General features: G+C 40.2%; 1 long non-coding RNA gene across 1 annotated transcript in view; it reads right to left on the reverse strand.

The window, feature by feature from the left end:
* Positions 1-6,419: 6,419 nt before the first annotated feature.
* The window catches only part of LOC129204255 (uncharacterized), a 35,220-nt gene continuing 27,941 nt past the window's right edge, over positions 6,420-13,698 (reverse strand). Inside the window, exons 3-4 of the long non-coding RNA XR_008576306.1 lie at positions 10,121-10,188; positions 6,420-8,655 (exon numbers count right to left, since the gene is read on the reverse strand). This is a non-coding gene — a long non-coding RNA (uncharacterized LOC129204255). The remainder of the gene's footprint in view (positions 8,656-10,120; positions 10,189-13,698) is intronic.

Genomic DNA, 13,698 nt, shown 5'->3' on the forward strand with positions numbered 1-13,698 from the left:
AACTTTTATTACCATCTGTATCAGCAGTAAGATAATTTCCTTTGAAAAGAAGCATGGTGATTTAGTCTCTGTGGTATTTATTGATATTAATACTATTAACAATTCTTTAAGATAAACTTTAAAAAAAAAACCCCAACAAAGTAGTCTCAAGCACGGTCATACTATATGTAGCATTTATGTGAGGAATGCACTAAGAGCAAAACGTGACATTAAAATAATGTCATATGTTTAAAAAAATAAATTTAAGTTAAAGCTGAAGTTCATTCTGATGACTGTCTGTTCAAAGTCATTCTTCCTTAGATTTCAGAATAGCTGCTTTTCACAGATAGGCAGCATACAGGGTTTAATATCCAGAAACACCTAGAAGAATTGTATGTAAAATAAATAGAAGCCAACCTGAGTGGATGCTATAAAGTAAATTTTAAAAAGCACATATTCCATGGCAGCTTTTAAAGCTCCCCCAGTCCAAAGAGGATTTAGATACTTGATTCAAAGACACAATAGAAGACAGGCTGCTTTAATGGATAAGCTTAAAGTCAGGCCCTTAACTCACCTCACAGGTTACTGAACCCTTCTCAGGACTCTGGAGGAGCAGCCGCCCTTCTCGATGGAATAGCAAACACCTGGAGTAGGTTGTTTGGTTAGGTAAGACTTTTAAAAATGTGGTCAGAACATAAAATAAAATTTAGTGACACATCCTTTTAAAAAACACTGCTGCTTCTATATAGCCAATGCTGCCAAATTGTATAATAGATACATGAAGAACAGCAGAATAAACCCATTTGGAAAATCCAGCAAAATGGTATTAAATTGTGCAAAGCAATTAGAACTGAACCTTTGCATTCTTTTCAGATTACTGAACCATGTATGGCCATTCAATTTTTTTCAATTACAACATTGTGCAGAGCTACATATTTCAAAGTGCTTCTCTAGGAACTAATATATAGTTCAACCAGGGTGGTATCCACAGTGTCACCACCAAGGGCAAATGGATAAAGTTACCAGAGGGAATTATTCTTTTGTGGCAGGTTGATTTAGTCTTTTTAAATGACAGCAGCTGAACAATCAACTCTTATTTGTTTCTGTTACTAATAGGGAGGTGTTAGGTGGGTCGGCTTTGTAATAAAGTTTTTCTGTGAGAAGAAACTGCCAGTCTCGATAACAAAATTACAGCATCGGTAATAGGAAATAGAAAGACCGAGCAGCCCCCAGAGGTGTTTGAATCCATCACTGAAAATAGCCTATCTGTTGTGTTTGGGAACATTGCTTTAGTAAGCAAAAACATTTTTTTTTTTTTTTTTACAGTTAATCAACTCTAATATTACTTTTAAATAAAGACCGAGGTTTGAGACCACAAATAGAAGCTTCAAAAACCAAGGATTGTGTAGCAAATGAATGTAGCATTAAAAATGAGTCCTAATAGCTAGAGACTTGAGAGAAATAACATGTCTCTATTTACATATTTGAAGAGCAACCATAATGTTGTATACAGAGCATGCGATGTAATGCCCTGCCCCTGGGACAGCAAATATCAACAGGCAAAAATAAAATAAAATGAAACTCTCAGTAGGATAATCACAAACAGATCATCAAGATAGCAGTTGCCAGTTCATCAGCAGCTTGGAGTGAAACAGTCACCTTACCCCTAATTGAACTTACCGTAACCTGAAAACTAACAGCCTCGAAGGCTGAGGTTGCTCCACGGGGGAGGTGAGCGCAGCACGTGCTGCACACCCTGCGTTGTGGGAGGGAGGCAAGCCGCCCGGCTGCAGTTTGACATGCCAGATCGCTTCGCACATGGACCAGGCTGTGACTCCCACCAAGCATGCAGGGAAGGCGTTTTCAGGCGATGTTTCTATGCAGGAGCACTGCGATGCCAGCAGAAACTCAACAGGTGAAGCCAAGTGCATCTCTCCAGCTGCATGGCAGAGACTTTCCCCGCGAGCGTGGCAGGGCTGTCCCCCCAGTCCCTGCTCCAGCAGCACTCCTGAACTTAATGTGATGTCCTGTCGGACAGTTTCATACAACTGGTCTTTACTCCTCAAAGGAGTATGGATACAAGGCATTCTCCCGCTGGCCGCCAGCTCTGCCCCCATCCCTGCAGCCAACTGGCTCACAGGAAGGCCTAAAAGACCCAGCCCAGCTCTCAGGAGCAGTCCTCCGAGCAAGGCTGGACCTCAGAAACCCCCACCCCATGCTAACAAGTTAAGCCAAGTTACTCCATTCCTGTAGCCAGTGGAGCCCAAATTTGTCACCGTGACACCATGGTTTGGCTACTTGGTCTTCCATGAACTCTGAGCAACGCACCTACCAGGCTTTTTATGAACCCCACATCCATAGCAAAGGAAGTCTTCCAGAGACAAACCCATTCCTCAGACCACTTCATATCCTGCTGGGAGCGTCCCTGTTACCGGAAAGACGAGTTCAAAGGCTTTAGTAGGTAAAGTCCCCTGCATTTCCAGTGAATATACCATCTTGATAGTTGACATGGCTTTGGTCTAGTAAAAGATATTTTTTCCCCAAATTCAATTGCAAAGTTCATCCTCATCAACTTTTTTACCCATATATGCTGAGAAATCCTTAGCTGTAAATCTTGTGTTTCTATTTCACCTGTTGTTGCCTACAGCCTTTCCTGAAGCATCAGTGTGTTGATCCCACCACCACACTGCCTACACCTAAACTAAAACTACTTCGGTCCTCTAAAATTGCCACGCAGATAACCAAATTGAACAAAGAGGGGTATTTCTCAATCTGTATTCTGCTTTAGGTAGAAGTTTTGCATCTAGTTCAGACTCAGAGAAGGCTCCTACATCGTGCTTTACGCAGCTACATAGCTTGGCTGACTAGAAGCTCTTGCCTCTGTATTCAGGCCTTGCCTCAGCTATACCCCCAGCCAACCACTAGCAAATTGTTTCCAGATTATTTTACCTGCTGCGCTGGTGTTCATTGCTCCTCAAGGAATTCCACTTGTTTACTGGCACTTTTATCACCCCCCTTCTGCACGCTGTGCACTCTCCATGAACGCTTCCAAACTCTCTCCGGGTGATGGTAGCTCCTCCAGTTCCTACACCTCCTTCCAAATGCCGGGCATCTTCGGGACTCAGGATTGCCACAAAACAAATGACAGGCTTCAGGCTTCACCTGCCTTGTGATTTTCTGCCTTTTCTTGGTAAGATTTTAGATTCACCAACATGTCCAGAGAGGCATCTTTTTATCTCCAGATAAAAATTTCATTCTGAAGCCTGCCCAGCAAATCCTGAGTGCTTCCCTAGGACGTCTTTCAGATTTCTATTTGTCTCTCAGCTTTTTCTCCTCTGTGTCAACGTGGATGTCACCTGCAATTGCTCAGGGCAAAGAAGATTTTGTCAGAGGTCTGCTTCACTCCAGAGAAGAGTTTCTAACTGATGACAAACCAGGTTTACCCATTACACAATAGGCTGCGGCAAAGGATGTCATTCCCATAACTCGTCCAGTGGCTAACACGTTCACAGGGAGAAGGCTTTGTGCATCAGTCCTTCCCAGCCACAACTAGCAGATGTTCTGACCACTGCGGTGACTAACAGGGCGAGGTCCTTTCCCTTTCTTGCCTTTTGAGTGAGGATAAACACGACCTGCTCTCAGAAGACTAAACCCTGCAAGTGAGACATCCTCGTATGGTGTCAGCCTGTCCAGGATTAGTCAGAACCTGGACAGAGGGAATTAACGAAGACTTTTAGTTAAGGAGTGGTGCTTTCCATATACATACTTTTGGACTGTGTACACAGAATCTATTCAGTTCTAGACCTTTCCTCTTTATTATTTCAATTTTTTAAAACAAAATCTCAGTCTGGGGCTTGAAAATACACTGACATTTCAGTGAATCACTTGGGACTCCTAGGCCCTGCCCAGCACTTACAGGATTTACATCAGGCTGGAGAGTACAGGGGTATATTGGGTTAAAAAAGTATATTGCGAAACACAGTTGTACTTAAATCACTGAAAACAGAGAACTACAGGAAACCTGTATTACTCTCAGCCATTTTAAGAGCCTGGCCTTACTAGATAGACTTCATTCAGAGGGGCTTTAGAGGTGTGATGGAGAAAGCCCGGCTCCGTTACAAAAAAACTGCACAGACAGCAGAGGCTGAATAGGCATGGCCCAGCGCAGTGATTCACCATCACCTGTCTGCTGAGCTGTGAAGCAGGAGTGGCATCATTTCTATTTAGTGATTGTAAATAAACTGGCCAAAGAGAAAGAAAATCAAAGCCAGGGGTGAAAGGGCGGGATAAAAATAAGATATAAATAGTGAGAAAGATTGAATACCAGAGATTTTATTGCTTGCTAATGGATTTAACAAACCCAAATGTGTGACAGACTAGAGCATCCCTGTTGCTTAATTGTAAAACCATATATTTTTCCAAAAGCTAGGGAAAACCACTACAGATATATAGCACTATTGTAGTCTTTCCTTGTAAAGCAATTAAATTGCACGATGAAGAAATGTTAACCCTGGAAAACTAAATTTATACAGAGAACTGGGTGTCAATCTGGGGGCTGAATTTACTGCAGTCTCCTAAAGGGAAGATCTTTGAAACCAAACCCAAACTTTATTTAAGCATTTCTGTCTTGTTAAAGTACTTTACAAGGTGCTACCATATCCAACTGAAGTTCACACACAAATGATGTCATTTGCAGCTACACTTGAAGAAAAAACAAGGAATTGTTTAAGAGGCGTTTTATGATAAGCTACATATCAGAAATGCAGATGATAATAATACACAGTAATTATTGCATGCTTTTGCGAAATCCTCAAGTGTCAGTAAAACACTGAACAAGGTGTGACAGCACAGAGAAGATACCCCAAGGCAAGCTCAGGAGTAACGTTTCAGGGCATTAACTGCTCTCAGAATAACTGTCTGTGTAATCAGCGCTGTACATAGCTGTGACAGATTTACCCTTGAGCAGAAATGCGGGGTGGGAGCATGTGATGGGGCACTTAGAGGAGAAGAGCTGACGAGTTGTGTGCCGTCACCCTCGGCCAGGTGCTCTCACCCTGTGACACATGGTGACCACAGCTACCTTCTGCCATCCATCTGGAGCTGCCAGCCTGAATCATAGGGCAGATCCCTGTGGGAGGCATTGGCCTGAGCTACCTCTGTCTGCCACACATGGTGGTAACCTGGGAAACTAACTCAGGGCATCTCCATCCCAGCCAGTCACATGTTACCTTGTTCCTGTAGTTCTGCTGCGTAGTTGAATTGCTTGGAGGTTTCTGCTTTCAGGCTCCGGTGCTGGGGGAGTCCACTGCTGGAGCCTGATGCAGTGTCTGGGTTATAGGCACTACTAAACAAGTGGCTGCTTCACCAGCAGAAAATACCACAGAAATGAGAAATGTAATTGCAGATGAGTTCTAATTGGAAAATCAAGGTATAAAATATTCTTCTGATAGTCTGGCTGTCAGCAGTCCTGTTTTTCTTTTGATATGAAGCAGATTTGCAGATCCTGGTAACCAACCAGAGCCACTGTTCTTTCAGACCCCAGTATTTTTCTTCTGTTCTGCTCAGCCCGATCATAGACAATGTCCATCCTTCAAATTGGACCACACTTGGTTGCTTGCTTCAATAGGCTTCTACCTGTCTTTTCATAATTTATTTGCCCTCTCTCACGTTCCCACCACTGTAACCATTAAATACTCTACTTTCATACTCTGTTATCCCTCTGATTTTTTAATCTTAAAATAATTTTTCTTTATACCTGATGCTTCTTGAAGAAACCATAGCAAATGTTTTACTTAAGGCTGTAGTTTCTGGTCCACAGAGTAATGCTGCTAGCTCACCAGTTTTATAAATTTCTTTTTGATGCCAGCACAATCCTTTTCACAGCCAGTGGTGTTGGTTTCTTTGTAGCACTCCATATATCGCATATCTTCTTTTATCTGATAAACATCTACCCTTTCAGTAGAAGCTCCAGCAACATCACCTTTCTACACGCCCTTTTTTTCCTACAATTGCTTTGTTGCTTCAGTTCAGCAGTTTGCCTATTGCTTTTCTCCCAAGATGAAGCCACTCTGTGGCACTTAACATTTAGTGCAAGTCTAGACCACGTACACCAACTCTGTAATGCATCTGAAGAGCATTACCAGTAACTTGAACATCCATGGTGTAATGCCAACCACATGACCAAGCAGCTTAGCCCTTGATCAGACAAATGCCATGCCTTCCAACACAATAGTGACCATGAGCACATGGTGACATTTGAAGACACTTGGTAGACTAAAATTTCACTCTGAAACATAGAAAATGATGAACCTTACTTGTTTTGTCAACAAGTCACTCACTGCCCCTACTGCATTTTTTCCTTTGGAAGAGATTAAAGGTCACAAGGAGAAGAGGAGCTGGGATGCATGAAAATGACATAAATAATTTGACATGGTCACTAATCAATAAAACACAAAACATCCAAGATGAAAAAATAACAATTATCTCATTTTGAGGTTTCATTGTTTTATTCTGCCATCACCTTCCTCCCTTAAGGAACAGAGTTTGCTTTCTTAGAACTTTACATAGAACTATGGTGTTGCCTGTAAATGTGGCTTTTTGTAGCAGCTTCTCGTAGGACAAACACCTTAATGCTGTTCCTTACCATCCCAGATCATGAGATCATCTGATAGTATTGGATTCCCAGTTCTTCATTTTATTTTCCCAATTATTCTAGTCCTTATTTTTCCCCAAAAGGGTAGACAACATGACATTTATCTGATGCAGTGTGGTCTTTTTAAAGTCTGCAATATGAACATTTATCTCAGTGAGATCTGCTGCTGCAAGGTCTCTTTCAGCATCACCCCAATAAAGGACTGGTCAAATATTACCAGGAGAAAAGTGCGGCAGGCTAAGCCAAGCCTTCAAAGCATGGGGGAACATAGCTGTCTGTCTTCCAAGAAATTTCCTGTCTGCAAAGGAAAAGGATCACTGATGCTTCCTGAGAGGGAAGCCTTCCCCCCACTGCAGTTCCAAGAGTGTGTGAGGGAAGGAACGAGAAGGGGGCAGGAGAAGCACACGGGATCTGTATGCTACAATGTGCTTCAGGCTCCAAACAGCCATAATCTGTCCCTTGATTCCAGTCTCTCAATTCATATCTGTAACTTCCATCAGCAAAAATCTTGAAATATTTGCAGTAAGCTCTTTTGCACATTCAGCTATTAAAATCAGTGACAAAAAACATCCAAGTTGCACCAGATGCTTCCTCAACATGCAGTGGGCGTTTCTGAAAGGGAGCATCAACTTGCTGAACATTGATTTATAGAATTTTTTTCATTAACACTGTGTTTCCACAATGCTGAATACATTTTCTGGCTGGTCTATATTAAATAGACTTCAAAAATTATGTTACATGCATCATATAGAAGAAAATACACATTTCTATCTTCTCTATTTCACAACGCCAAAACCAAACTAATTAAACACTAAGAATTAAATGTCTTGCTGCATTTATTAAAGTAATTCAAAATTTCTACAGCAAAAGGCCTTGCAAAGCATCATGTACGATACTTCAGACAAACAAACAATTTATTCAATTGTTATCAACTTGTCTATGGCAAGGGATTATTTGTATACACATGATACAACTAGCTCACAGCCAAACGCCAACTGAAGAGGGTTATCTTGATTTGCCTGGCAAGGTTGGGGTTTCTTCTTGTAATGGTGGCTTTCTTTTTATTAATAAAACAGAGCTTCCCTGGCAATTCATAGTCCTATAAGTTATTAGCCCTGTATTCTGGTAGTCTTAAATGGCTATCAAGGGCTTGAAATAAAAGGAAAATTATCTCTGTGCCACTGAAACAACACAAATTTGCGGTCTGTGCTACAGCTTTATTGGTTGGAAACACTCCCAAAGCTAAAAGAACATGAATTATATTTCATTTTTCTAATTAGAGTTAATAGTCAAGATGTGCTCAAAACAATTAGCTAGATTTAAAGTCATTTAGGACAACAAATTCCAAGTTGTTTGATCCTAGGTTAAACAGTCTGTGATGTCACACAAGCCAAACAAACCACAACTGTGAAATATTTCTCTGTTCTGATTTTTTTTTTTCTTACCATGACACATCGACTTCTTTGGAAACTGCAGCGCTGAGCGTGATGTTATGTTTCTCAGACTGAGGAAGCGTTCTGATTGACTGACGATCATTTTAATGTGGGGCTGTAATCTAGTTAAACCACAGGGCTCAGCCAGAGCAGATGTTCAGTGTGTTTCTGAACTGACAGCCCTATCTCCTTTCAGCAAAAATATATACACTTTTATTCCACTCCCAGAATCTCCAAATATAGTATTTTAGGACACACCAACCCAGGTTGCAGCTAGGACATGGCTGCACTCCTAGCAGCAATGAGATACAGTTTTCCTCATCTGGGCTTTCAAAAATCCCAACACAGGCATTTTGTTATAAACAAACATCTGTTCGTGTCTCAGTAACAGAGGAAAATAAAGTGTTTTTGACAGAACTTTGCCCTCTGGTCAAACTTCGCTTTTCACTAGTGTCTTTCATTTATTCCTTTTTGAAGACTATTTGCACAGGCCTCTAACAGGATGTCGATAAGCAGATTCACTGATATGGAGAAAAGTCATCCAACACTCTGAGTATAGTTTTTTTAGAGCAAAGAAGGAAAATTGGGAGCCTGTAACAAACAAAAAAATACATAATCAAGTATAACAGATCAAAGCTGATATGATATAGCAACAAGGTTTTCTGGCTGCTTTCACTGAGGTTTAAACATGATTATTTTCTCTCATACAGGACAAAGGAAAGCTACAAACTTTATCACAGTGCAGCTAAACTGCCATCCCTCCACACTCTCAGCCATGGTCTCTAACCATGAGCATCAGAGCCTTCTTTCCTTGTTAATCACAGTAAAACAAGCTGGCATTTTGAAGTTCACAAATAAATTCCATCTTTGCACATTCAACTTTACATGCACCTTTTTGTCAACTGAACTGTTATCTCAGAGGTCTCCAATGAAGCTGGGATGGGAACCACAGGAGAGACACAACCAGGAGTGCTGCCCTGCCTGGGAAAGTGTTCTTCCACATCTCAGTCCTTGCCTCTGTTGCCTGAACCAAGAAATGTAAGGTAACCATAAGCCTCTGGTTTGCTAAAGAATATTCACTGATACAACACCGTAAGTGCTGACATTTTACTGACACTCCTGTAATATGTAGGCTAGATTGAAACAAAGTAAGTAGGGTTACCCTTGAAAAGACAGGTGACATTAAGCATTTACCAGTTTCTTCAACAGTGTGAAATAGCAGATGTCAATAACCGAATCCAACTGGATATTAACTAAGGATGCTATCCTTACATAGCCCCTGAAAAGCACCTTACAATCCCAGTTCTTTTAGATATTAAGAGAAACTGAGGGAATTCATCAATTTGTACCTTCCAGAAGACAACACCAATAATTTCACAGAAGAAAGACCAAAGTAGGAGGTTTATTTTAAGTGAAGTTATTGGAGATTGCAAAGGATTAGGAGGGGTTCTTGGGATACATGGTGTGTTGGGAGGCAGTACTGATACTATGCTATGGTATCCTTAAGACATTCTGTATGCAGAGTGGGAGGAGGAGAAGTCCATTTAATGTTAATTTATTCTTTTCCTTTCAGAGCCTTCATCACATACCAGCAACTACCCTCTTGGCTCTTGGAAGTGTTTGGAGAAAAAAAAAAAACGACAAAAAAACCAACAAGAGAGATGAGGTTGAAGGCACAGAAATTCTGCAGCAATCTGTAGACAGAGTGCAGCTGGGGAAATTGGGAATTGTGTTTTACTCAGTCTACAAACTCTAAAAAAAATACTTTTCAGCACACGCAAATTTCTCCACTGAAACTGCCTCATTGGATGCTTTCTTAACATCTATCTATAGATGCAGCCAGAAAAAACAGTCTTTTTAATGCAAATCCGTAGTCTTCATATCCCCTGTGTTTGAACTGCACCACCACATTTTGTTTTCTCTTTAAGAAACAAAGCAAACACTCTGCAGCAGCAGATAGGCTAATGGTAGTAATCAAACCAATCTGCTATACGTAATTCTTGGAAGGTATACATGTTCCTCCTAAAACAACAAATGAATGATTTTCTTTGCATACCTTTCTCCCAAGAGCAGGGATAACAAAATTCTTGCATTGGCATGATGCTGAGATTTCTCTCCTGGGCTCTGTAAACAATACATTATAAGAGGTTATCCACATGTACTGCAAATACAACCTGTTTTTACGACTAAGCTACTACCAGAACATGAATGATAAACCAGTTTCTTCCATGTATTCCTGACATTTCTCTTTAGAAAAATCAAATTTCACTAACAATGAAAACTAATATTTTAACCAGAGGCGATTTAGCCTTTGGGGCTCCGTGAACAACATCCAACTATCTGTAATATTACACTGCTCTGCGGGTTGACAGCTCATATTTGAGCTCCAAGTGACTGAAAATAAAACAGCCTCCAAAAGCTCTCCTGTCATAAACAGGAAGAAAGAAAAACCCCACCTATCTACATAGACTGAGGTGCAGCATTTCCCAACAGAATAATGTTCAGTCATGATATGGAGGTTTAGCTAGTCCTGCACAGATGTCCACTCACACAGCTAATTAATGTTAAAGCTCATACAGTAGCAAAGCAATTTAATTCCACATCTTGAAGTTATTATTCTCACTTAGCTAGACCCAGTGTCCATGGATGTTAACTCCACTACAGGGATGGCTGCTTTCTTGCCCAGTTGTGACATTTGTCTTTTGTGTATAGTACAGCCCAGCACACAGTGTATAGACAGCTGACTAGGCTCCACCCAAGCTAACACATGGGGAAGAAAAGCAGCTTAGCTACAGCAACGCGGAGCCCTGCATATGCTATATACACCCTCGTGCTCTGCCAAAGACCTAGCTGAGCACTCTGGTGTAGGAGGTCTGGCTGTGGTACATCAGGTAGTGCATTTAAAGCCAGTTCTGGTATATCCAGATTACTGCACTGTGCAACATCCTATATCACCTTACAGCCCTCTGACGTTACACTGATGGGCACCAGCCGAGCGCCTCAAGTCTTGCTTCCAAAGAAAACAAAAGGAATGCTGCATCTGACTTCTTCAGCTCATATTTTTTGTATTTTTCAAGCCATAACAAGAGGTACATGTGCTCCCTGAGAGATGAGAAGCGTTTCTCTGTAACCCCTTTTATATCTTTAGGTATCAAGTCAGGAACACACCTTCCATCACCATGTACAGTATGGCTGACAGTGAGTGTTATTTCCTGTCTGGAAACATAGAGGCTATCACATTAGTTAGCTAAAGTTATAAAAGCTCAGAAATTGCAGCCAGACATCAATATGCCCTACAGAGGGTCTCAGGTGTGCAGTAACTCACCTTCACCATTACTGACACACGTAAATGCATTAATCCATGGAGCTGATCCACTCCTGAAATATCAGCCCTGCAATACAACTGCTCTGATAAACTGTTGCAAACTGAATTAAAATGCAGCTATTCCAGAATGCTATCCCAAAGAGAGGAATATATTTTTGAAAGGAAAACATACTGTTTGCAAACGTCTTTCACCCACATAAACAGGCTTGTAGCCTTGAAATTTTCCCTTTAGTTTCCTTGCTCTATTTAGCTTTTCAGCACCTAATCATAAAGCAAGTATCGATACACTTCAGCTCATCCCTGGAATTCTTTTCCCATATTTCCTTGGTTTATAATTACCTTTCTTAACAGGCACCAGAAATTAATCTGCTTTTCTATTAAATAGCTTATCAAACTGCAGGATGCCCAGGAGGGACTCCCAAACCTACAGCTATCTCAGCTGTTGATGTTCTTCACTGGTATCTTGTCTGAACAGGTTGCTTTTGCCCTAAACAGAAAGCCCTATTGAAAGCCCTACAGGACAAAAAGTCTTCATACTCCCTAGCTTTGTTGCAGTGCCACTGTGGACAGAAGATGCCCAACAGAGTAAATGCCACCAGGTGAATAGTCACTGTATCTTGTTCTTCCAAGGGCTTCTTTTCCTGCCAAGCAAGGCCTCTTAAAGCATTTTAGTCTTATCATACTTGCCATCTACTTGAATAAATTAGCCTTTAAAGTAATTTGTCAATCCATCTACATCAGCAACATTTATTTCATTAATTGGAAGAATTAGCTCTTTGTAGCAAGTCGAAACCTATGGAGCCAAAATATACTGTACTTTCTCCCAAGTGACCCAGAGACCCTTGGATGAACTCTTGGGGTGCCATTAAAATGAATAGTTATATAGAAAAAAATAGCATTTTAATGTTTATTTAACATAGCTACCTTTCCAAAAAAAGGAACTTTCAACATTTTTAAACATCTGGTTGCCTTATTTTTTAGTTTGTTTCTCCAGTGGTATGAGCAGAACGTCTTCAATTTAGAAAAGACAAGTCTGTATTCTTAGCCACATGGATGCTCTCAGGTTACAAGCAGTGTGGAGGAGGAGGAGGAGAAGATATATAAATACCTTTTAAATTCATTTTAGGACTGACATATTAAATTTTAGAGGGCCACGTCCTACTGTCCATTATGCTACTGAGATCAATGAAGCTAGTCTGGAGCTATAGTTGTATACACAATACTAGTCACACCAGATACTGCTGCATTTTAAGCATAAAAATATCATATAAGGTAAAGCAAGATGAATTACAGCAGCCTAATAAACGAATTAGTTTGTTCTTTTAAATGGCTAAGAATTTTACACAGACACTATTGTAATTCAGAAAGTATGTTATCACGAACCTCCTAAACATGCATGCACACATATATACATATTTCCTTATACAAATACATACAGAAATAGATAAAATTATAAACACTCGAAATACTGGTATACATTATTTGTTATACATGTTAAGTTGTACACTGTGTACTTGAGAGCCTTAAAGATCTATAATATCCATAGACCCTCAGAGTATCCCTGGAATTTTTTTCCTGTGTTTCCTTGGTTTATGATCCTCTTTCCTAACAGGCACCAGAAGTTAACCTGCTTTTGTAATAAATAGCTCATCAGTCCTATCTATGAGAATAATCACCTCTCCAATCCTATGCAATATTCTCCCACCTATTCATACAATAATGTAGTCATGATCCTAAAAGCAGCCTAAAAGCTCATGTTAACTTAGGTGACTACCATGAACTTTCAGGATCACTGATTTCTAGCATGCAGAAATCTCACATGCAGGGCCTTCTTCCTCTTAAATACAGACCTTTGTACTCGCATTTGTCTGTGATATAATGCCTGTTCTTCCAAACATACCCTATTAAACAATCCCCTCTGGTTAGCAAAAAGGTTCTACCAGAACAAAGTGTGATTAAATCAGGATATTTTTCTAACAATAACTTCATACTTATTTCCAAATAACTGGAAGAAGAGAGTCAATTGAATAGCACTGGGCTAGCAATCAGCCTTGCTGACTTCCTGAATAAAAAAAAAAAACCCTTCTATCCTTGTGATGATGATAATCTTTTTATAGATACTTTTTACAAAATATTTTTAATCCTTGCAATATGGAGTGAGTAGTTTTATCTCCTACTAATTATCTTAATCTAATCTGTTAAGTGAGCAGCTTGTCATCACATTTAACTTTACCAACAATATTTGAAATTTAATCTAGTTATTTGGCAAGAGCAGATTTAAATAAAACTATCTTCATTGGCAACAATTA

The sequence above is a fragment of the Grus americana genome, chromosome 3, assembly GCF_028858705.1.
Source record: "Grus americana isolate bGruAme1 chromosome 3, bGruAme1.mat, whole genome shotgun sequence".
In the NCBI taxonomy this organism is placed as follows: Eukaryota; Metazoa; Chordata; class Aves; order Gruiformes; family Gruidae; genus Grus; species Grus americana.